Source organism: Schistocerca nitens, chromosome 6 (assembly GCF_023898315.1).
Source record: "Schistocerca nitens isolate TAMUIC-IGC-003100 chromosome 6, iqSchNite1.1, whole genome shotgun sequence".
NCBI classification, from domain to species: Eukaryota; Metazoa; Arthropoda; class Insecta; order Orthoptera; family Acrididae; genus Schistocerca; species Schistocerca nitens.
The window spans coordinates 232,465,948-232,492,491 of NC_064619.1; the positions used below are offsets into that span (position 1 = coordinate 232,465,948).

General features: G+C 44.7%; 1 protein-coding gene across 1 annotated transcript in view; it reads right to left on the reverse strand.

The window, feature by feature from the left end:
- Positions 1 to 10,376: 10,376 nt before the first annotated feature.
- LOC126262986 (opioid-binding protein/cell adhesion molecule homolog) overlaps positions 10,377 to 26,544 on the reverse strand; it is a 133,834-nt gene continuing 117,666 nt past the window's right edge. Inside the window, exon 9 of the mRNA XM_049959940.1 lies at positions 10,377 to 10,481. The gene's annotated coding sequence lies outside the window, so the exon portion shown is untranslated. The remainder of the gene's footprint in view (positions 10,482 to 26,544) is intronic.

Consider the following 26,544-nt stretch of genomic DNA (forward strand, 5'->3'; position numbering starts at 1 on the left):
ACGTCGTTATCCGACGTGCGGATCGCTATCGACAGTGTCACGTGCCCCCATTTCATGACACACTGCAGAGAGGTTCGGAATTTAATCCAGTACATTGTCACAAAGACTAATGGGGACGAACTTCGCACTGCAACCACTCATCCCCTTCCCGGCCAAATATTTGCAGTGCACTTGCCTCACTTCAACACCTAACAGAAACGTCTATTTTTCTACATTACGTATAAAAAGACGCTGGCAGAGACGGCGTAAAAATTTCTCCAGTAGTTAACAAACAATCGTGCAACAAAACTGTGTTATCTGAAATTTTATCACCGTCATTCTCTTATACCAATTCCACAAATTGATAAAGGAAAAATTACAAAAGAAATTGAAACTTTCATCCACCGAAGTGAATAAAAGTAATTAACAGGATAATGGGTTGATTCGAGAGAATTATTAAGGAAATTATTTCTTTTCGGCTATATAAATACCTCAGAATGAATTTCACTCTCAAGCGGGGTGTGAGCTCATTTCAAACTTCCTGGTGGATTAAAACTGTGCTCCGGACCGGGACTCTGCTTAGTCGCACCAGGTATGCGGAAGAACTTCTGTGGAGTGTGATGCGTTGTACTTGGATAGCTTAGAGAACTTGCTCGTGAAAGGTAAGTGTCACACCTTAGAGTTCCAGTCCGACATACTACTGTATATGAACACTCTTTGAAAGAGAGTAAAGCACAGTAGAACTTCTATGGATAACGCACCAACTGTTACTTGAAAACGAACTTTCACACCCACGTTGAGGACAGGAGAAACTGTTTAGTTAAAAGCTTTCAATATAATCAACGAGGAAGTATTTTAATTTATGTGCCTGAAGAGCGTTACTAATGGTATTCAACTCTATAAGCGGTATCTAATTATCACCCACGAACATCGCCTGTCATTTCCTTCACGACTCCAACAATTACTGTCATAAAGGCGAATACTTTGGTGGGCTGCGGAATTGAAATACATCACACAAGGACGGAGTCCAGAGAAGGAGCCCGTAATACTACAGTAGCTGACAGAGAGAACCATATGTTGGTGGAAGGTTCGGTGTTGGGAAGTGAGAAATAGTAAGATTCAGAAGTAAAATCGACGGTGCGACCATTGGTTACCTCCTCCCAGGAACGAAGAAGAAGCAACGATTACGCAATTAACAGTGGGATATTCTTTCTGACTGATGTTAATCTCCTGCAATGGGTCGCTATATTTTAATTGTGTCTGTTTTATTTTCTGATCTAAGGGCTGCTATGATCTTCCTTAGGACCTTTCCACTACTTTAAATGATAAGAAAGTGTGTGTATTACGGATTTGACGATTTTATGAGTAGCATGGCCTTCTTCCGGAAGTACTGTGACGGAGACATTACGGTGCCACAAAGCGGCTAGGGTACTTATTACGTAATAGTCAGTGGTTACCAAATGGCTCTGAGCACTATGGGACTCAACTGCTGAGGTCATTAGTCCCCTAGAACTTAGAACTACTTAAACCTAACTAACCTAAGGACATCACAAACATCCATGCCCGAGGCAGGATTCGAACCTGCGACCGTAGCGGTCTGGCGGTTCCAGACTGCAGCGCCTTTAACCGCACGGCCACTTCAGCCGGCAGTGGTTACCCCAGCACAGTAATATACTCCCTTTCTCGCCGTTCTAGTTTTGCCATTTGCTGCTAGATTTTTTTGTTACTGCCTACGAACGAGGGTGAGTCAAGTGAAAAATATTATTTATTGTGCAGAAGTGGTACAGATCTGTATCACTTTTCAACATAATCTCCCCCACGCTCAATTCAAGTCCTCCACCGCTTACAATGTGCATAAATTCCTTTAGAAAAAAAATTTTTGGTAGTCCACGCAACCACTCATGCACCGCGTGGCGTACCTCTTCATCAGAACGGAACTTCTTTCCTCCCATTGTGTCTTTGAGTGGTCCAAACATATGTAACTCACTTGGGGCAAGGTCTGGTGAGTATGGTGGATAAGGAAGACACTCAAAATCCAGGTCTGTGATTGTTGCAACTGTTGCACTGGTAGCGTGGGGCCCTGCATTGTCATGTTGCAAAAGGACACCTGCTGACAGCAATCCAAGTCGCTTTGACTTGATTTCAGGCCGTAGATGATTTTTAGGATATCTGTGTATGATGCACTGGTGACATTGGTCCCTCTAGGCAATGTAATGCTCCAAACGGAGGCCTTTTTCGTCCCAAACGAGAGTCAGCATAACCTTCCCTGCTGATGGTTCTGTTCGAAAATTCTTTGGTTTTGGTGATGAGGAATGGTGCCATTCCTTGCTCGCTCTCTTCGTTTCCGCTTGGTGGAAGTGAACCCAGGTTTCGTCTCCAGTAACGATTCTTGCAAGGAAGCCATCACCTTCTCGTTCAAAGCGCTGAAGAAGTTCTTCACAAACAACAACACGTCATTCTCTCATTTCAGGAGTCAACTGCCGTGGCACCCATCTTGCAGACACTTTGTGAAACGAGCACATCATGCACAATGTAGTGTAAACATGCTGCAACTCGTTGTGCCTGACCTGGACGAGGAGCATCTTCCCCTGCAGTCACACCGTTTTCGAGCTTCTGCTCCATTCGTAGTTTTGCTGCTGTGGCAAACATGCATCACCGTACTGAACCTTCATTCGTCGATGAATTTCAATAGGTTTCACACCTTCACCACGCAAAAATCGAATAACAGATCGCTGTTCTTCCCCGGTTCAAGTCGCAAGTGGGGCGGTCATCTTTATACTGATACTGCGACGGTATGTGCGCATTTGCACTATGCTGCCACCTACAGGCCATTCTGTACGCTGTTTGTAGCACGCTTACCAACTCAAAGGATAACGGCGCGAAATTTCGATTTGTTATTACAAATTTAAGGTTTTCATTTGACTCACCCTCGTAGCTTCTATCTGTTTTAGTACTAATTCTTCATGGCGTGCCTTAGGTTACTGCTGTAGTTAAGTTTTTAAAAGGGCGTTAAGGAGCATAGTCGGAACGAATTTTAACGTGCATTTGCCCACACAATTGGAATTTACCGTAATGAGTCAATTTATAAATTACCTCACATTGTGTGTGTGTGTGTGTGTGTGTGTGTGTGTGTGTGCGCGCGCGTATGCGTGTGTGTACGGTCCAAAAACGACGACCTGGGCGAGGGGGACGGAGGGTCTTAACAAAAATATTTTAACGTCACGTGTAAGTCATGAAACTTCCCGGCATATTAAAACCGTATGCCGGACCGGAACTCGTGCGTAGAACCTTCGCCTTACAGTGGACAAGTGCTGTATCGACTGAGCTACCAAGCACTGGTCACAACGGTCTCCGCCTCCTACCCCGTTCCTTCCTGCCCCGTCACAGCCGTAGATCTGCCAGTTCTCATCTCCTAACTTACAAATTTCACAGAAATTCTTCAGCATTCTTTGTGGCTCCAAGTCACGGCAGAAGCCTTTCCTCCAGGAGTGCTAGTCCCACAAGTTTTGCGAGAGAACTATCGTGAAGTTTTCACGGTAGAGGACCAGGTATTGGCGGAAGTAGGATGTGAGGACCGGTCATGAGCCCTCCTAGGAAAGCTCAGTCGGTGGAGCTCTTGCCAACGAAAGGCAGAGGTCCTAGTTTCGAGTCCCAATCCGAACAGTTTTTAATGTCCCAGGAAGAAACAAATCAACACACACTCCGCTGCATGTTCAAAGTTCGCTCAGGTGTAAGTCTTATTGTAACCATTAGAGAATTAGAAATGACAAAATATTTTTATTTAATCCTCCTATTTTTCAAACGGCTTTTATCGTACTTCTGCTAATTGAATGACTTACCTTAGAAACTTCCCCATTTGCGATGACTGCTGCTAGTATAATTATTATAGCTCTTCATGTATGCTGTGTGTGGAAAAAATTTTTACGTTTATTTACCTGTTAAGAGTCATTGTTAGAGTACTCTCTTTCTCTGTCTCTTGGGAAGAATTCTCAGCAAGTTTTCGATACGCAAGAAAAAAAGTAAAGGTTAATTTGTAAAAGAAATACCAAAACCGTTTGTGTAATTTTTGAGAGGCTCTTCATTCAAAATTAACTCTTCCTCACTTACAGATTTCGGAAAAGAAGTACAAAAATGTCTGTAGATACATTTATTGCTTGTGCTATATCAAATCACACTTACCAGCATTGCAGGCTTTTGTATGCCACGGCTGACGTCCATACCTTGCCTTCAGCATCACTGAAACTGTCACATACCAACAATATAAGGTGATATGATGTCGTCTTCAGTAACTGCCCACTACATAAGGAATGTAAATTGTCTAAAAACCTCACCGATGCGCAGGTGAAGTTCTACATGTTTGATCGCACGGTGTGTTTTTAGAGATAGTGTTTTCAGTTCTCTTTATAACAGTTTTACTATACGATGCAGTCACTTTAATGTGACCACCACTTATGTTCGACGTTAACGTCCAATAACCAGTCACAGACGGTAGGTGGCAGCATTAGCAGTGTAGGGTAAATACAGCGTGTCAGGAAAGTTTGGCGATTTGTTGTAAGGTCTTATGGGACCAAATAACTGAGGTCATCGGTCCTTAAGCTTACATACTACGTAATCTAACTTACGCTAAGAACAACACACACCCATGCGCGAGGTAGGACTGGAACCTCCGACGGGGGTAGCCGCGCAGACCGTGCAAGGCGCCCCTGACCGCTCGGCTACCCCGCGCAGCGCGTGTCAGGGAAGACGGAAACAGTGCAGTCGCGCGGAATGTCCAAAAGAGCATGATGACTGACTGACTGGCCAAAGGTGGAAACATTTCAGAAACGGCTAAGTTTGTGAGCCCTTCGCCTGTCTCCGTGGTTAAGGTATACCGTGCATGGCAGAACGGCACTATCCAAAACAAGCGCCGAGGCAACTGCGATGCACCGCAGGCCTCGATGACTGGGGTGAACAACGGCTGCCGAGATGTGTGCTGGGTAAGAGATGTGCGACTATTGAGCAACTGACCAACCAGATGAACCAAGGAGCTACCAAAATTGTCTGCCTGCAATGAATGCTCCGTGTCGTTGCACATTCTGCCGGCTTTATATTTTCTCCATGTGTGACCCATTAGACTAAATCACGCTGCAGTCGATGTACTTATTAATATTGCTTTAGGAAGAATCAAAACATAGTAATCTAGTGGCGAACCGGTACTCAACGACTGTTCAGCGAACGTTGCTAGGAATGAGCCTCCGCAGTAGGCCCCAAGTTCATGCCTGCATGCTGATGGCTGTTCACGGCGGCGAAGGCTGGAATCTGCCCGTCAACTGGACGCACACTGAGTGGTGACAAATGGCCTTTTTTTAGATGAATCACGTTATATTCTCCATCGGATATACAGCCGTTGGCGTGTACGGCGTGAAACGTTTGAAAGTAAGGGATAAGGGAGCGCGTGGTCTAGAGAATGCTTGCGTGGCACTCTCTGGGTGTTTTCTTCATTCTGCAAGGCATAGTGAAACAATGTAAGTATGCGTCTATCTTTGAAGCCCACGCCCGCTCCTATATGCTGTTTGTTTTTCCTCAGCGTGATGGAATCTACCAGCAGGACAATGCAACGCATCACATAGCTCGCAGTGTAAGTGAGAGCAGCAGGATAAATTTTCCGCACTCCTCTGGCCACGAAACTCCACAGGTTTAAGCCCTGCCGGGAATCTTTGGGACCACCTCGACTGGACTGATGGCGCCACAGGTCCTCAACCGAGAAACCTAACACACGTCACTGGAATCGGCATGGCTCCACATCCTTCTGGACACCTTCCAGAATCTCTGACTCCGTTGCTGCACGTCCTGCAGCGGTCTGTGGTGCAAAATAAGGGTATTCAGAACTTTGACAAGTGTTCACATTAACGTGACTCGACAGTGTATTGTGGAATTTGTTTTTATGAATATGATTCTTATCATTATTCTTATTCTTAATAATTTAGTAGCTCCACTGTTGTCATAAATGTTACTGTAGTAACACAGCCAACAAACGTATAAGTGTACAATTAACTAAAATGGTGCAAAATAAAGGTCACGGAGAATTGTTTGCATAGGTCTTACAAAGTTTGTAAGGCCCTGAAGTCTGGAATAAAACCGGGCTAAACAGACTAATGCAAAAACAACGAAAATATCATTACATATGAGCGTGGTTGTTGTTGCAGTTTGATGCAGCTCTCCATGCTACTCTACACCGTGCAAGCCTCTTCATCTCTGCATCATTAGTGAAACCTATATCCGTCTCAATCTGTTTACTCTTGGCTTTCGCGACGTATTTCTTGAATAAAAACCTCTCGCTGTACATGCCGCGTCAATGGAGGTAGTGGTCGAAAGCTTGGAGTTTTATCCTGAATTGACGCGGCATGTACACCGAGAGGTTTTTATTCTATTTACTCTTGCTTTCCCTCTACAATTTTTACTTCCCACATTTCCCTCATATAACGAACTGGCGATCACTTGATGTCTCAGAATGTGACTTATTAGCCGCACACTTCTTTTGGTCAAATTGTGCCTCAAACTTCTTGCCTTACCAGTTTTGTTAAGTATCTCATTAGTTACGTGATCGACCCATCTAATCTTTAACATTCTTCTGTAGCAACTGATTTCAAAAGCTTCTATTCTCTTTTTTTCAGACTATCTGTCGCTCATGTTTCACTTCCATACAAGGCTACACTCCAGGCAGATACCTTCAGAAAAGTCTTCCTAACATTTAAATCTATAATCCACACTGACAAATTTTTCTTCTTCGGAAATGCATTTTTTCTCATTGCCATCTACATTTACTCTCTACTTTTGCCATCATCACTTATTTTTCTGCCTAAATAGCAAAGTGTCTCATTTAATAGTCTAATTCCCTTGGAACCACGTGATTTAATTCAACTACATTCCATAATCCTTGTTCTGCTTTTGTTGATATTCATCTTATATCTTCCTCTAAAGACACTGTCCATTCCGTTCAACTGTTCTTCCAAGTCCTTTACTGTCTCTAACAGAATTACAATGTCATCGACAAATCTGAATGTTTTTATTTCTTCTTCAAGTACTTAATTACTACTCCATTTTTGTTTTGTTTCCTTTTCTGCTTGCTCAGTGTTCAGACTGAATAAAATCGGGGATAGGTAACAATCCTGTTTTACTTCCTTCTCAACCACTGCTTCGGTTTTACGCCTCTCGACTCTTATAACTGCCGTCTGGTTTCTGTACAAGTTGTCAATAGCCTGATGGAAAACATGTAAGTGACATAATGGAACATTTAGAAGCAACATGTATGTGGTAAGTCGAACTTCACAGTTCACAGCTTCTATGAAAAGCGTCAAATCATTCCCAGCCTGACACATTTCATTTTTATGCACATAACATGTGATACCAATAGACGTCATGTATTTTTTATTCAAATCACGAGGATTAAGACGGTGCAGGAGGAGATTAGTGTTAAACGTCCCGTCCACAGCGAGGTCATTAGAGACGGAGCACAAGCTAGAATGGGGAAGGAAATCGGCCGTTCCCTTTCGAAGTAACCATCCCACCATTCGCCTGAACCGACTTAGGGAAACCACGGATTATCTAAACCAGTATGGCCGGACTCTGGTTTGAACCGTCGTCCTCCCGAATGCGAGTCAAGTCTGCTAACCACTTCGCCAACTCGATCGATGATTAAGACGGTGATTGTCTAGCTCAAGCCATCTTTATTAGTGTTATTTCTATCTGGGGACTGGGACTTGTATGGAAAATAATCGGTCGCACATCAAAGCCGTGAACAGCCAGCGATAAGAGAATGGGAATCGCAGTGACCGGCACGCCCTGTCGTGCCGTTCCCAGGGGGCCCTTGGAGCAACTTCGGAGCGGAAGGTGACTGAGGGCTGAGGTGCTCCTAGCTGATCACAAGGCAAGCAGCGCTGCAGGCGTATTGTTCCTCTGGCGCCGCGTTTGCGGCCACGGCAGCCAGTTATACCGAGGAATTTGGAAGGGGAATAACTGCACGTGGTCCTGGCAAATACGCTAAACAGGTAACCTGTGGCGGCTCACATCCCACACAATGGGCTTTTGACGATATGTCATTTCCAGCAGTGCTTTTTACACAGAGAGCAGGGGACATTGTGCATTGGCGAACAACTTTGTGGAAAGCAGCTGAAACTTTCCCATCAGACAGTCCTGAAAGCTACGACTTGTTTGTTATGAAAAAGACACTCACGAAACAGAGTTTCGATTTTTTTTTTTTTTTTTTTTTTTTTTTTTACCATAGTGAACCACACGAGGCTGTGAAGTAGGCCCGCTTCCATATTATTCCCGGAACGGTGCGAGCTGGAGATAAGACGATTGGAGAACGGATTTTTCGCAGTCTATAGTGTCAGAATTTAACAGCATAAAAAAATTAAATGATTAGCTAGCAGCAAGCGAACTGTGTTTTCATTGCTGGCTAGTGTATTTTCGAGCGAGACCGTGAACGAAGCAATCACGGAAGAATTGTTCTCTAGGGATTCGGTTGGCAGATTTCATTTGAGTAGCTGCTTTTCTTCCCGGCGGCGGACTGCAGCTTTGGCATCAGATGGCTCTTGGACGGAAGACTTAGATGCAGAGAAATGCTGACATTCAGAACAGATTGGGGTTCAGCATCTACTGTAACACTCAGTAGTCATGTCTACATGCACGTACTGGTGAGAATATCTAGCGGCATTAGGTGGTTAGGTTGAAACAAAGTTAAATATTTGCTGACATTCAGTAAATTTACTCTGACGTTTCATGACTAGGCGGACAGCCAAGCTCCTCTTTCCGGCGCGACAATAAAATCACGGTTTCATTTCGCAATTATGTTGTACTATATTAACATGCCAGGAAGTTGATTTGGACGAATCCCGTTTCCCTGTTAAATTATCTTTCTCAGCCGTACCATTGCTCATCGTAACTTAGTTTCATATCGCATTTTTCATGTATTTGCTGTGTGCTCTATTAAAAGTCTCGTAATGTCCTTCATAAATCAGTGTATGCTAAGAATTGAAATAAATATGGGGATTGACTTGGACAAAGCTTTTGATTTGCAGTTAGTAAATACCTTGCAAGGGCAAATTATGGGAAACCCCTACCTGGAATTCAGTGCTGCGGCCACTGTTTTAGGCTAATTGCGTTAGTCAGATCCGTTGGGTAACTTTTATTACGCACAGAGTTTTAAGGGAAATCTTCCACTCTGCACTTCCAGACTGGTGCATTTCAATTGGAGGCTCAGATCGGCATTTTTCTACCATTTGGTGTTCTTTCCAAATTGTAGTTGAATCATGTATCGTTGACCTACTTCACGATACCCAATAATTTTAAACAGTTAACCAAGAGAGTTAGTGTTCCTTGTAAAGTAATTTCTGTATTTCTGCCTCTCGTCACAATCATGCATCATCCATCTCAAGCGACAATCTTATTATCATTACACAATGAAGAGAATGTTCTCAAGAAATGAATTCTTGCAAATGTATGTTTCGTAGGCACGAACAGCATATATATCTCATAGTTTGCCCTCAGAAATATGTTCCAAACGGTAAATTAATTATTAGACAAAGAAGCACTTCCGTTACGTATCTAGGTGTACATGGTGTATATCGGCGTTTTTCGTAGAGCTCCATACAGGTTACTATTTTTTCTATCTTTCTCTTTCCAATTCCTTCTACGTTCTAGCGATGAGAACATAGGCGTAACAGTAGGATCCAAGATTCTGGGTAACAAGTGCGAGTCTTTATACTGTTGTGTCTGAGACTGTATACATTTTCTTCCCAACGTCATTGCCGTATCATATTTCTTGAATGTTCTTCATTAGTCCTATTCCCATTTCTTCTATATTCGAAATCAGGCTAAAAGTAATTGCATGGGAGGAACGTATTTTCAGAGGTTCAGTACAAGTACGTATTAGGAATCGTTCGTATCTGTCTTTGGATAATATCGTTTCCTTCGTCTACCATACTGCTAGCAGCTAGAAACGTGTTGGGAAGATTTTTCTTGAGTCTACTGGGATAAAAATACAGATAACGATAGTGAAGCGGCAACAACTTGGTGGTACGGCCGTCGCAAAGAGTACTTTATAACTTAATTTGGTTCGACTGCGTACTTTCATGTAAAATTTCAGGATACGCAATAAACTAAAGGATCTCTGAAGGAGAGTCATAGACATGCAGTGCACCTACGGCTGTTAATGGGCGCTCGATGAACAGTTTGATAGTGAAACAGTATTAAAATTTTCTTCATAAAGTTTTATATTTATTAAAACATACAGAAGTTGAATATAGAAAAGGTTACAAACAAATGAAACATACATGATCACTCACAACAGGCTTAGACACAGTCTCTCATACGTAGTTACAGAAAATCGTTAATAGAAAATAACTTATAACTTTTGTGTCGCTGTAATACTGCATCCAGACATGAAGTAATGAACGTGGAAAAACAGCCATCCAATCCAAACTAATTTCGCTGAATACACTTCCCAAAGACGTCTCTTCTCCCTGAAAACGAGGAGCCTCATAAGTAAATTGAGCAAGGAACGTTTTGAAACTTCCTGTCAGATTAAAACTGTGTGGTTGACCGAGGCTGTAACTCGGGACCTTCGCCTTTCCTGGACAAGTTCTCTACCATCTGAGCTACCCAAGCACGACTGACCTCCTCTGCTCACAGCTTTACTTCCAACAGTACCTGGTCTCCGACCTTCCAAATCGGTACTGCCGGAAGTAGAGCTGTGAGGAGGGGACGTGAGTCGTGCTTGGGTAGCTCAGATGGTAAAGCACTTTCCCAGAAAAGGCAATTATCCAGAATTCGGATCTCGGTCCGGCCGCGGTTTTAGTCTGCCAGGAAGTTTCATATAAACGCATTCTCCGCTGCAGAGTGGAAATATCATTCTGGAAAGGAACATTTTACTTTATAGTACTATTAAAAGAAGAAATTTTTCTGGTTACGTTACTTGAAATGGTATATACTACTTGTGCAGTAATTATCGGCTACTTGAGTTGTTCAGTTCCCCACAACATGTTCAACAACACACACGCGCTAGTTGCAGTATTATTTGTTCCTCTAGGTGACTATCAAATGATACGGAAACACGTGATAGAACGGCTCGCGCCACAAACACGTTTTTACGGCCTGACAGAACATGATGTACTCGGTAACACATTAGACAAAGAAGAAGTTCCACAATCCATCATTCCATATATGTTATGTCCTGTACTAATTTCAGTACCATATACTGATACATTAGTTCGAAAAGAGTTACTGCTATTAAGATTCCATATTTTACAAAATGCTATTTGTCGTCGACGAGATATCGTTCTGTTTCGCGTATTTTTCATTGTTGACAGACAAGTCGGTTCAGTACTTTCCTACAAGTAATGGCTCAAATGGCTCTGAGCACTACGGGACTCAACTGCTGTGGTCATCAGTACTCTAGAACTTAGAACTACTTAAACCTAACTAACCTAAGGACATCACACACATCCATGCCCGAGGCAGGATTCGAACCTGCGACCGTAGCAGTCGCACGGTTCCGGAATGCGCTCCTAGAACCGCGAGACCACCGCGGCCGGCCTTACAAGTAATCATTATACAAGAAGAGTGGATGCTGAGAGGACGTTTCATAGCCTACACCTCGAATAGTGATATTTACACTGTGCTCATCATTACTGGGGCACCGTAAAGACGGCAAATAAGGATAAGTTACTTTTTGTACATATACAGTACGATAGGAAGAATGCACGGTTAAATATGTGGGTGATTTGGGGTTATTCGTTTAGTGCACAGAGCTAACACCTATTGCAGAGCGACTGGTATAACAGCTGGGTATCGAGTCGAATAAGAGCTTGGATGGCAGATACGGGCACATCAACCCATGCCGCTTAAACTCTATGACAAACTGATGAATTATAGTGACTCACACTTGGTACTGTACGAGGTAAGTAATGCAACACTTTTTTTTTTCGGTCAGTTTCGGTTGAATAATTTCGCCTATACTTTTATGGAGTTGTGGCGGCATATACGAATCCTAAAATGGGGTATGGGGTTTGTAATGGAGGTGCGTTTCAAGTAGAGAGCCGTCAGTGGGTTTCTTTTGGTGGAGAACCAGAGCATCGTCGATATTCGTAGGTGCTTGCAAAATGTCTACGCAGACCCGGCAGTGAACAAAAGCACGGTGAGTCGCAATAAGGTCGCGCAAACCTGGCCGATCTCACGCGTGCCGACCGGCGGCACACAGCTGTGACACCTACAATGCTGGAACGTGCGGACACTCTTACTCGAGGAGATCAGCGGATCACAACCAAACACAAAACTGCACAACTGCATGTCTCCGTTGGAAGTAGCGATACACTCGTCCGACAGCTGGACTCAAAGATGTGTACCTGCTGCGTTCCTCACGGTCCAATAGAAGACCATAAAGGGCAAGGAAGCACAAACTTTGCGGAATTGCTTACACTTTACGAGACTGGTCGTGGCAATTTCTTGTTGAACACCGTAACAGGCGATGAAACATGGTTTCATCGTATCGAACTGGAATCAAACCGGCTATCCATGGAGTGGCGCTACGCCACCTCTGCTCCGAAAAAAAAAGTCGCACTCTCTGTTGGTGAATTCCGGGCGACGGTCTTCTGGAACACTGAAGGGATTATTCCTCATGGTGCAACGATCGATCAACTCAGAAGTGCGATGTGCTTTCGTCGGAACGCTGAAGACGTGGATATACAACATTGTACGGCCGTTGAGATCGTGCGTAACGATGAGTATAGCCCCCCTGAAGCCATCCATTATGTGTATGTATGTCTAGTGAGATGTAGTCCCATGCAAGCAGCAGCGATATCGCAAATCAATAAGCTGCAGTTTCGAGTTTGCCGCTGTCATATTCCTACAAATTCCTAGACATTTCTTCAGTTTACTTGAGACATAATACGATCTTATCACTAACAAACAATAGTGAAATGGAGTTGTATCTAGGATGTAAATGGCGTTATTTCTTCCTACCAACTTTGTGCGGTTTTCATGTCAAGGTACGTGGTGTACATCTTTGTAATTTGACACTTGTTACATGCTACGTTCATGACGTAGCAGTTTTAATGATGGGCTGTGTTACTGGAATTACATTTCGGGAATGATGGACACTTTCTTTTTTTTTTCACTAGCTGCTTATATTTTATGACCCACCGTCTAATTTCTTATGGTGGGTCGTATATTGCCACTTAGCCGCTGTGACTGGGTCCGGGGTCCGCAGTGACTGAAAGTAACGCCACGCCGGCTCCCGTCCCCACTCACACCGTTGCCCGTGTCCCGCCACGTGGAGGCGGGCTCTGTTTAGATCCATTTGATATCATTTTTTTTTTGTGCAGCATTAGAAAAACTTATAAGTAATACAAAATCAAGTAAGATATTAATAAACAAAACGAAATTATATATTTAGAAAGAAGGAAGGAAGAGAACTGAATAGAGAAGTTATAGGTATAATATGGCCCGTCACCTGGTTGTGGGCGGCGGCCCGGGTCTTGGAATGACCCTCAAGACGCTGGCCGTTGCTCACCATGCTTTTAACATCTACCATCCTAAAAACTACCTTAACTAGAAGAGATTAGGGTACGTTAAAGCTAGAAACTAAGACTAAGACCTCCATGTCCAGCCTGCTAAACTATTTACGATATACAATAGAGAGGTAACTGATTTTGTGCTTGGCTCAAAGTTGCTAATGAAAGGGTACTCGTGGTAAAAGTAATAAGGTAATGACGCTAACGGTTTGTGTTGAGCCTGCAAGGCTCCTAGTAGAGTACATCAGGCGCAAGCACCTCCCGGCCCCGCCGACAACACGACCTGAACGGTGGTTTTCCCCGATCTACCATAGGTATCCGTCGGGTTGGGCTCAAAAGAGAGGAACCACAATTAAGATCCTTCCCTCCAGGACGTGCGCCGCCTCTTACCAGGGGGGCGTAGGTCCCTTGAAGAGGTGCCCAACTTTAAGCTTCAGATGAGAAGTTCTTAGTATAGTGGAGGTTGAGGTATAGGCTGTGTAGGTTGGTTGTACAAACAGTTCACACTGAGCCAATGAGACTTACAATGATACGTGGTGTGGCAGTTAGCACCTTCCGGCCCCGCCAGCAACACAGCCTGAGCGGTGGTTTTCCCCGATCTACCATAGGTATCCGTCGGGTTGGGCTCAAAAGAGAGGGACCACAATTAAGATCCTTCCATTCAGACTGTGCGCTGCCTCTTAACGGAAGGCGTAGGTCCCTTGAAGAGGTACCTAGCTTTAAGCTCTTATTGGACATGGAGATGCTGTTAACTATTTATATATACGGTGCAATCTGTTTTTAGGATTGTGTGTGACTTGTGCACCTCTTGTCGGTTGTTCCACTCTGTTCTTTGAATTTGACTTGGTTGACACTATGGATCATCCGCGCTGGACGCTTCAATATCTGTGTTGGTGCCCTGGTCTGTATCTGTTTCTTCTCCATCACTCGTGGTGCTAATCATATCTGTATCCCCCTGGGCATCGTGACGTCTGTTTGGACCGACTTGCCTTCGGTATGGTCTGTTGCGCAAGTATTCTATTTGTTGGATCTTCGAGATTTCGTCCGTTAGTTTGTTGAGTTCAGTCCACCTTTCCGAGTCACGTATTATGGCATGTAGTTCGTTCTGTGTTTTCAGGCGATTTATGTGTACTGTGTGTCTTATGTTCGTGCGTTGTCCGCAGAAGAAGACAGTATGTTCAGGGGAACCTTCTTCCCCGCATGTGCATCTATTAGTCTGCTGCAGACTCACGCGGTACAGGTGCGTGGGATAAGGGCCATGTCCTGTGATGAAATGTACCATACCGCGGCTGGGATCAATATGTTTTAGTTTTAGTCTTTCCCGGATGTCAGGGAAGAAGTTGTAGACACGGCGGCCCTTATCGCTGTTGGCCCACTCGCTCTGCCAGGTATCCACTCGCCATGCTCTGAGTTGGCGTGTTGTCTCAATCGGTACACCAGTGATCTGCCGAACCTGGTCTATTCTCCCCATCCTAAGCCAGTACATTGCTGCGCGGTACCTGATGGTGATATCTATGGGGAAAATTCCCATGACGACACATAGTGCGTCATTTGATGTTGTGTTGAATGCCCCTGTTAGTCGAAGTAGAACACTTCTTTGGCCTCGACGTACAATGGTTCTGTTGGTTGAGAGATTTAACCTGTGGGCCCACGTACTGGCAGCAAAGCATAGTACTGACTCGAAGAGAGCGCAATGGTATGTTCGTGTCACTGACAGGGGTAGTCTGAATTGTTCCGAATTTAGCCTAGCCAGTTTGTGTAGTATCTTTTCTGCTTTGTTTGTGCATATTCGCATGTGTTCGTGGAAGTTCAATCGTTCATCAATGTATACTCCTAGATAGCGTGTGACTGCTAGTCTTTTTATGTTTGTGTCCCCGATTTTGACTATTGGGTTCCTGCGCAGGATACCCTTTAGCAATGTATAAGTTGTTTTGTTTCCTGCTATCTTTAATTTATTATCTGTGCACCATTGGGTTATTGTCCTAAGTGTTCCATTGGCTCTTTCTTCTAGCTGGGCACGGTTATTTGCTGAAACTACGACGAGTAGATCATCAGCATAAGCGACAGCTCAATCTGTCAAGATGTGCTCCTCTAGTAACTGTAGGAGCGGTTCTATAACTATGTCCCAGAAGATGGGGCCGCAGATCGACCCTTGTGGACAAGCGCACTCACATATCAGTCTGAGTTACGGTACGCTGCGCCGATATTCTCTCCTGACAAAAAGAGTGAATCATTCAAATGGGGAGGCTGGAACGAAGTAAAACTTTCAGGGATGATAATGTCTTTCACGTTATTTCAATGTTTATAACATTCAGACTATCCCGCCCATACGTGCCACTTATCAGTACATCGTTGTATCACCTCTGACAATGTTTCATGCACTGATTCCATTGGGAAGGCTTTCATAAAATCGCTGTATCCTCTCCTGAGGCACCTTGGTCCACAATCCTTGCAACTGGTCCTTGATAGTGAAACATGTCAGTCCATTGCTAGACTGGCACATCTCGAATTTTATTTATAACTGATTTAAATTTATCATAATTTGACTTCCATTCGTGGCACTTAATAGATATCTAACGGGCAATAAGTAATCTCAGTGACTGCAAGGATAAAAGCCATCTACTCCTGTATTAATTCTTTCTCTTTTCTGGTGGCACTTTTTGCTATTATAGTATCTGTGATTCAGCTGCAGCTTTGATGAGCTAGGGAAGAAAGGGAACGGCAGGGCATGAACTTTGAGTCCAGGTAAGCTCCGTTATGAGTTTCGCCTCGGCTTTCAGAGGTGACAGAGAGGGCATCGAGCGAAATGTCCAGTCGCGCCAGGTACAATGCTGCGGACCCAGCATGGCTTAGCTCGGGCGCCTGGGAATCGCCTTCCGCCAGTTTTTGTCTTAATGTGCTCTGTGCATTGCATGCTGTGGCCTCTCTCCAAAGAAGGCATATAATGTGCCCCGACTAGCAGCTGGGCTTGTGCAGAATCTTGGCTTTCACAAGCTGTGCCACCTGGTCAAAACATATTTCAAAAGAACTTCGTATTTCACCAACAAGTTTTCTTCCTAGAATGCAATGGCGTGGCAAGTCTGCTGCAGACAGAGATCTCTGTGCCCCGCGGGAAGTGATGCAGCTGCATGTTGTTCAGGATTTCCTGTCTGTCTGTGTGAAAGCGATGGGCTGACAATCCAACGCCAGTTCATGTGGGGTGAAGAGCCTCGAGTCTGGTTTGCTGTAATAGGGCACGCCATCTTTAAAAAAATGCAGAAGAGACGAAGTCTGGATCCAGTTTCCGAAAAATTCAGACATGTAGACAATCGGACTGGCTGAAGTGAAAAACTTAACCGAAGTGTGTGAGTGTAATACAATATAGTATATGAAGTGCTTACATGAGAGTTAGACTATTGGTTAACGTTCTTAAACATTCGCCAGGTGGGGAGTCATTTTGTTAACAAAAATATCATTGGTCAGTATTTTACAGAGCCTTCTTCACTGGTGCACAGGAATTTCGCCGACTTTGTACAGACAAGAGAGAATGTTCCGGTTCGAAGCACTTTGTCTAAGGACTCTGGAGGCCTTGAGAGATGCAATTGGTCCTCACACGTTGAGAAGAATACATCGCCCACAGATGTAGAGAGTGGACATTGCCGCATCAGCCGCCGATCATGGCACCAGCAGCTTTCTGCTCTATAGTATGCAGAATGTGTTAAGAAATTGCAGATTAGAAGAATAGGGTATGCGCCTGATGAATCGTTATACTTTTCTTGAGTCGCTGACCGCTACTTCGTGACTTGATCAGTGATGTTGTTTGCGTGAAGTATATTTCCATTCTTCTTGTGCAATCTGGCAATTCCTTTCTGTCCAACACAAATTTATCGTTCCAAAGCTGATTTCTAAGATGCCGGTCTATGAAATTCAACTAACGTCTCTGTTCTTTGCTAGGTCATTTAAGTGTTTTTTGTTAGTAATGGTCAGTTTTCTTATTCTCTGTATTTGTAAGACCCCATTAGATCCTATGATTCATTCTTGTTCGGTATGTGCAAACACAGAACTTTCTAATACACTTGGGATATTTTCGACCATTCATCTTCCCCTATGAACCATGGACTTTGCCGTTGATGGGGAGGCTTGCGTGCCCCAACGACATACATATCATATCGTAAGTACAACCACAACGAAGAGGGGCAGCAGCCATTTCAGTAGTTGTAGGGGCAACAGTCTGTATGAATGAATGATCTGGCCTGGTCACATTAACCAAAGCGGCCTTACTGTGCTCGTACTGTGAACCACTGAAAGCAAGGGGAAACTACAGCCGTGATTTTTCCCGATGGCATGCAGCTTTACTGTATTGTTAAATGATGATGGCGTCCTCTTGCGTAAAATATTCCGAAAGTAAAATATTCAAGAAGTAAAACATTCCCCCATTCGGATATCCGGGGCACGCAGGGCATTCAGCTTTACTATGTGGTTAAATGATGATGGCATTCACTTGGGTAAAATAGTCCGGAAGTAAAATAGTCCCCCATTCGGATCTCCGGGCGGGGACTACTCAGCAAGACGTCATTACCAGGAGAAAGGAGACTGGCGTTCTACGGATCGGAGCGTGGAATGTCATATCGCTTAATCGGGCAGGAAGATTAGAAAATTTAAAAGGGAAGTGGATAGGTTAAAGTCAGATATAGTGAGAATAAGTGAAATTCGGTGGCAGAAGAAACAAGACTTCTGGTCAGGTGACTACAGGATTATGAATTCAAAATCAAATAGGGGTAGGAGTAGGTTTAATAATGAATAAAAAAAAAAAAGAGGAGCGCGGATAAGCTACTACGAACAGCATAATGAACGCATTACTGTGGCCAAAATAGACACGAAGCCCACGCCTATTACAGCAGTACAAGTTTATATGCCAGCTAGCCCCGCATGTGATGAAGAGATTAAAGAAATATATGATGCAAAAAATTATTCAGACAGTTAAAGGAGACGAAAGTTTAATAGTCATGGGGATTGGAATTCGATAGTATCGGAAGTTGGAGAAGGAGAGTTACCTACCGTTTTTAGACGTCCTCGTGTGACGTAAGAGCGATTCAGTATATAGAAAGCCCAGTCACACAGACCTTTACTTGCAAGCCGCTAGTTGCACCATCCGGCATAAACAATGGATGTTTTGAAGACATTGATTCACCGTGCCTACGTCATCTCTAACACCGATAGTTTGCAAACGGAACTGGAGCACCTGCAGACTGTATTTCTGAAGGATGGGTATTCGTCCCAGCAAGTGGAGAAAGTGCTGCAGACCTGTAAACGACGGAGCAAATAAGAGGAAGAGGCCTTTAAAAGGACTGCCTATTTACCAGAAATTGGTAATATTTCAGCGCAGATATGCAGAATACTAAGAAAATATAAAGTGAAAGCAATTTTTTGCCCTCCTGCACAAACTTCGTCGCTGTTGGGATCTGTCAAAGACGACCTAGAGCTGCGCAAGGCAGTTGTTTACAGAATTCCGTGTGAATGCGGCAAATCTTACAAATGGCAAACGACGCATACTGGGCAGGATAGCATTGTAGAACATAAGCGGAAAACTCTCCTTCTTCAGTCTTGTAAGCCTGTCATCACCGAACACTGTATTTCCACTAGTCATGTCATGAACTACAATGAGACAAAAATTGTGGCCATACGTCTAACTTTTGGAGTTCTGTTATTAATGAATCCGTGGAAATACGACTGTCTGACAGTTTCTTATTAATCGAGACGGCGGTTTTCAGTTGAATTCGGCATTGAATCCAATAGTTCAAAAACTTCGTGTCCTCCGTAATGGAACAGTGGGAAGACAATCGAATTGATATCGATGCGGCGAGTTTTCAGCACGGAGAGCGCGCGGCGCAACAGAATCGAACGCGCTCAAGTAGCGCACGCGCAACGCCAAGTGAATCCACCACGCACGTGCCGGAGGGGTCTTAAATGACAGTGCTCAGTGCGTTTTCGCCAATATCACCTGAAGATGGCGAGGATACTCTGCGCCGAAATATTGTGACAGGAAGTTACAAACATCAGGCAGTACTCCCGGAATTTTGTGGAACATTATGAAGGTAGGTTGTATAAGTGAAAGAGGCTTGGAGACCCTAGAAGGCTTCAGATAGATTACATAATGATAAGACAGAGATTTAGGAACCAGGTTTTAAATTGTAAGACATTTACAGTGGAAGATGCGGACTCTGGCCACACTTTATTGGCTATGAGTTGTAGATTAAAACTAAAGATACTGCAAAAAGGTAGGAACTTAAGGAGATGGTACCTGGATAAACTGATACAACCAGAGGTTGTCGAGCATTTCAGAGAGAGCATTAGGAAACGATTGACAAGTATAGGGGAAAGAAATACAGTAGAAGAAGAATGGGTAGCTTTGAGAGATGAAATAGTAAGTGCAGCAGAGGATCAAGTAGGTATAAACAGGAGAGCTAATAGAAATACTTGTGTAATACAAGAGATATTGAATTTAATTGATGAAAGGAGAAAACATGAAAATGCAATAAATGAAGCAGGCGAAAAGGGATACAAACGTCTCAAAAATGAGATCGACAAGAAGTGCAAAATGGGTAAGCAAGGATGGTTAGAGGACAAATGTAAGGATGTAGACGTCTATATCACTAGGGGTAAGATAGATACTGCCTACAGGAAAATTAAGGAGACATTTGGAGAAAAGAGAACCAACTGTATGAATATCAAGAGCTCAGATGGAAAACCAGTCCTAAGCAGAAAGGTGGAAGGAGTATATAGAGCGTCTATACAAGGGCGATGTACTTGAGGGCAACATTTTGTGGAAATGAAAGAGGACGTAGATGAACATGAAATGGGAGATACGTTACTGAGTGAAGAATTTAACAGAGCACAAAAAGACCTAATCAAAAAGACCCAGGGAGTAGACAACTTTCCGTTAAAACTACAGATAGCCTTGGGAGAGCCAGCCATAAGAAAACTCTACCATTTGGTGAGCAAGATGTATAAGGGAAATACCCTGAAAGTTCAAGAAGAATATGATGATTCCACTCCCAAAGAAAGCCGCTGTCGACAGGTATGAAAATTATCGAACTATCAGTTTCATAACTCACGGTTGCGAAATACTAACATGAATTCTTTACAGGCGGATGAAAAAACTGGTAGAAGCCGGCTTCTGGGAAAATCGTTTTGGATTCCGTAGAAATGTTGGAGCACGCGAGGCAATATTGACCCTACGACATACCTTAGAAGATAGATTAAGGAAAGACAAACCTACGTTTCTAGCACTTGTAGACTTACAGAAAGGTTTTGACAATGTTGGTTGGAATACTTCCTCTCAAATTCTGAAGGTGTTAGGGGTAAAATAAACGGATCAAAAGGCTATTTCCAATTTGTACAGAAACCAGAAGGCAGTTTAAGAGTCGGGGGGCATGAAAGGGAAGCTGTGGTTGAGAAGGGAGTGAGATAGGGTTGTAGCCTGTCCCTGATGTTATTCAATCTGTATATTGAGCAAGCAGTAAAGGAAACAAAAGAAGAATTTGGAGTAGGAATTAAAATCCTTGGAAAACAAATAAAAACTTTGAGGTTTGCCTATGTCATCGTAATTCTGTCAGAGACAGCAAAGGACTTTGAAGGGCAGTTGAACTGGATAGGCAGTGTCCTAAAAGGAAGGTATAAGATGAACATCAACAAAAGGAAAACGAGTATAATGGGATGTAGTCGAATTAAATCAGGCGATGCTGAGGGAATTAGATTAGGAAATGAGGCACTTAAAGTTGTAGATGAGGTTTTCTATTTTGCCAGCTAAATAACTGATGATGGTCGAAGTAGAAAAGATATAAAATATAGACCGGCAATGTGAAGAAAAGCATTTCTGAAGAACAGAAATTCGTTAACATCGTGTATAGCTTTAAGCGTCAGGAAGCCTTTTCTGAAAGTATTTGTTTGAAGTGTAGCCCTGTATGGAAGTGAAACATGGAAGACAAATAGTTTAGACAGGAAGAGAACAGAAGTTTTCAAAATGCGGTGCTACAGAAGAATGCTGAAGAGTAGACGGGTAGATCACGTAACTAATGAGGAGGTACTGAATTGAATTGGGAAGAAGAGGAATCTGTGGCACGACTAAAAGAAGGGATCGGTTCGTAGTATACATTCTGAGTCATCAAGGGATCACCAGTTTAGTACTAGAGGTAAGAGTGGAGGGTAAAAATCGTAGAGGGAGCCCAAGAGGTGAATACGCTAAGCAGATTCAGAAGGATGTAGGTTGCAGTAGTTACTTGGAGATGAAGAAGCTTGCACAGGATACAGTAGCATGGAGAGCTGAATCAAACCGGTCTCTGGACTGAATACCATAACAACAACATCTGATTTCATAGGTTATCCTCTTTTTATAATCTATTGTGAGGACCGACAACCATGTCTCATGTCTGTTAGGGCCAAACTTTTTTGTCATTAATCGACTGCACTACACTTTTTACTAAAATTTCTGAGGACATGAAAAGTGATCTACATCAGTCCAGCTGATTTGGACCATTCTGACATCCCTAAGCGTGTGTCAAAAGCTCAGTTGAAACCTTATAATTTTCTGGATAATGGCACTGGGACGGATTTAATGTTTGAGTTGATTCCACAAATGTTCTGTCAAGGACAGATCTGGAAATCTTGGTTGGTTGGTTGTTTGGTGGTCATCGGTCTCATCGGATTAGAGAAGAATGGGGAAGACAGTCGGCCGTGCCCTTTCAAAGGAACCATCCCAGCACATGCCTGGAGCGATGTAGGGAAATCACGGAAAACCTAAATCAGGATGGCCGGACGCGGGATTGAACCGTCGTCCTCCCGAATGCGAGTCCAGTGTGTGAAAATCTTGCTGGCCAAAGAATGTACCTGAGCATCACGCAGGCAGTTCATAGTGACACGTGAAAGGGGTGAACGAGCAATCGGTGGTTGAATAATGGCATCTCGATTCTGACACCTGAGGATGCAGGATATCTATGACAGAGCGTTGTGCAGTCAGAGTTCCGTCAATCACTGCCCGCAGTTAAGTGAAGTAAACTCCGAAGGCTTCCAATTCCATGACGCCTGGAGAAACACTGCTGTGCCTCTCCAAAACATTGGAAGAATGGAAACTCGCCACAGATCGTCGCCATACTTTCTGACCATGGTCACCAGAATAGCGAAGAAGAACACAACGCGACACTCTTCATCGGCAGTCCATGATTCCAAGTCACGGCACCATTCAAAACGCACCTGTTAGTCTTTTCGTGTTAAGAGCATTCTGCTCGTGGAACAGCAGTTCCCTAGTCCGGCTATCGCTATTAACCAATCAATGATGTGGATGACACAGAATGTTAGACTCCAGTACTGGTTCTCGAGTGGCAGGTGCAGATGCGATGGACTTAGAGTGTGCTTGGCGTGTAATGCAGTGATCCCATTGATCCTCCCTTGCGTCGGTGTATCTTATTGACTGGAACCTTGACGACGAGTATGCCTGCCCAGATGTTCTCTTTGAGTCCAACATCGACTCCTTTTCATCTCTGAATGCCGCAAAAATCTGGATATTGCACTATTGGGCCAGTTGGCCGTTCGGAGACACGCAATGAGGCCTCTATCAGACTATGTCAGATGCTGATACCGCTGTCTCCAATGAGTGCGTGACACCTCTGTGTCCTTCACGGTAATCACTCACATTCTAGCGGTGTCCGCGTCTCTTATATACTCTACCAGCACCAAACACGAACAACACTACATCAGTCTGGCAGCCATTATACTTGTCGACAGAATTGCAAACGATAACTATTTCTATATCGCTGATAGTGTGTGTGTGTGTGTGTGTGTGTGTGTGTGTGTGTGTTTGTGTGTGCGTGTGTGTGTGAAGCTACTCTGGCATATGACCATGTTTTCTGGGTGCTTCACATTTTTGTAAGGTAATGTAAAAGTGAAATCATAATACGTCAAAGACTCGCATAATATTTGCCTGATGACTGTGATAAAATGCCAGTACAAGCACTTTGATATTAATTTTTTCCAGTGGCGTGAACAAGATACTACTTTTACAAATATTGTCCGAAGTGGCGACTCGCAATATACACTCCTGGAAATTGAAATAAGAACACCGTGAATTCATTGTCCCAGGAAGGGGAAACTTTATTGACACATTCCTGGGGTCAGATACATCACATGATCACACTGACAGAACCACAGGCACATAGACACAGGCAACAGAGCATGCACAATGTCGGCACTAGTACAGTGTATATCCACCTTTCGCAGCAATGCAGGCTGCTATTCTCCCATGGAGACGATCGTAGAGATGCTGGATGTAGTCCTGTGGAACGGCTTGCCATGCCATTTCCACCTGGCGCCTCAGTTGGACCAGCGTTCGTGCTGGACGTGCAGACCGCGTGAGACGACGCTTCATCCAGTCCCAAACATGCTCAATGGGGGGACAGATCCGGAGATCTTGCTGGCCAGGGTAGTTGACTTACACCTTCTAGAGCACGTTGGGTGGCACGGGATACATGCGGACGTGCATTGTCCTGTTGGAACAGCAAGTTCCCTTGCCGGTATAGGAATGGTAGAACGATGGGTTCGATGACGGTTTGGATGTACCGTGCACTATTCAGTGTCTCCTCGACGATCACCAGTGGTGTACGGCCAGTGTAGGAGATCGCTCCCCACACCATGATGCCGGGTGTTGGCCCTGTGTGCCTCGGTCGTATGCAGTCCTGACTGTGGCGCTCACCTGCACGGCGCCAAACACGCATACGACCATCATTGGCACCAAGGCAGAGGCGACTCTCATCGCTGAAGACGACACGTCTCCATTCGTCCCTCCATTCACGCCTGTCGCGACACCACTGGAGGCGGGCTGCACGATGTTGGGGCGTGAGCGGAAGACGGCCTAACGGTGTGCGGGACCGTAGGCCAGCTTCATGGAGACGGTTGCGAATGATCCTTGCCGATACCCCAGGAGCAACAGTGTCCCTAATTTGCTGGGAAGTGGCGGTGCGGTCCCCTACGGCACTGCGTAGGATCCTACGGTCTTGGCGTGCATCCGTGCGTCGCTGCGGTCCGGTCCCAGGTCGACGGGCACGTGCACCTTCCGCCGACCACTGGCGACAACATCGATGTACTGTGGAGACCTCACGCCCCACGTGTTGAGCAATTCGGCGGTACGTCCACCCGGCCTCCCGCATGCCCACTATACGCCCTCGCTCAAAGTCCGTCAACTGCACATACGGTTCACGTCCACGCTGTCGCGGCATGCTAGCAGTGTTAAAGACTGCGATGGAGCTCCGTATGCCACGGCAAACTGGCTGACACTGACGGCGGCGGTGCACAAATGCTGCGCAGCTAGCGCCATTCGACAGCCAACACCGCGGCTCCTGGTGTGTCCGCTGTGCCGTGCGTGTGATCATTGCTTGTACAGCCCTCTCGCAGTGTCCGGAGCAAGTATGGTGGGTCCGACACACCGGTGTCAATGTGTTCTTTTTTCCATTTCCAGGAGTGTATATGCAGGAGTAATATTATCACACTAGACTTTTATCAGTTAGAACGACCTTGATGTTGCTTGAAAAATGTGACAGGCAATAATAACTATTACCAAGAGGTCCTCTTCAGTGTGAAAAAGTGTCTCTCACATAAAACTTTCCACGTGACGCCACCAGGCTCAGTGAAATATACACATCAAAAAAGTTTTGGATCACCCCAGTTCCCAGAACTTCTGAAGATAGACTTCGACTGTGAATACTGTTTCACAGACACAGTCCCTTTGACTGTTCAAAGATATCACTAAACCCAAAGATGTAAAAAACCATGCATGAGCGGCGCCTATTAGACGGAGGGGGTCCGACAGCCGGTCAGTTCCAGTCATTCCAACAGGAAGGAGGTACACGGCTCGTGTTGTCTGTAGTTCCACCATGCCTAGATGGTCAATACCGCAGTTCGATCGCGTCCGCATTGTTACTTTGTGCCAGGAAGGGCTCTCAACAACGGAAGTGACCAGGCATCTCTGGGTGAACAAAAGCGATATTGTTCGGGTATGTAGGAGATACAGAGAGACAGGAACTGTAGATGACATGCCTCGTTCAGGCCGCCCAAGGGCTACTACTGCACTGAATGACCGCTACCTACGGACTATAGGTCGGAGGAACCCTGACAGCAACGCCACAATGTTGAATAATGCTTTTAATGTAGCCTCAGGACGTCGTGTTATGACTCAAACTGTGCGCAATACACTGCATGATGCGCAACTTCACTCCAGACGTCCTTGGGGAGGTCTATATTTGCAACCACGACACAATGTAGCGTGGTAAAACAATGGTTCAAATGGCTCTGAGCTCTATGGCACTTAACATCTATGGTCATTAGTCCCCTAGAACTTAGAACTACTTAAACCTAACTAACCTAAGGACATCACACAACACCCAATCATCACGAGGCACAGAAAACCCCTGACCCCGCCGGGAATCGAACCCGGAAACCCGGGCGCGGGAAGCGAGAACGCTACAGCACGACCACGAGCTGCGGACCAGCGTGGTACAGATGGGCCCAATACACATGCCGAATGGACGGCTGAGGATTGGCATCACATTCTTTTCATCAATGAGTGTTGCATATGCCTCCAACCAGACAATCGTCGGAGACGTTTTTGGAGGCAACCCGGTCAGGCTGAACACCTTAGACACACTGTCCAGCGAGTGCAGCAAGGTGGAGATTCCCTGATGTTTTTGGTGGTATTATATGGGGCCGACGTATGCCTCTGGTGGTCATGGAAGGCGCCATAACGGCTGTACGATACGTGAATGGCATCCTCTAACGGACAGTGCAACAATATCGGCAGCACATTGGCGAGGCATTCGTCTTCATGGACGGCAATTCGCGCCCCCATCGTGCACATCTTGTGAATGACTTCCTTCAGGATAACGACATCGCTCGACTAGAGTGGCCAGCACGTTCTCCAGACATGAACCCTATCGAACATGCCTAGGATGGATTGAAAACGGCTGTTTATGAAGTACGTGACCCAGCAACC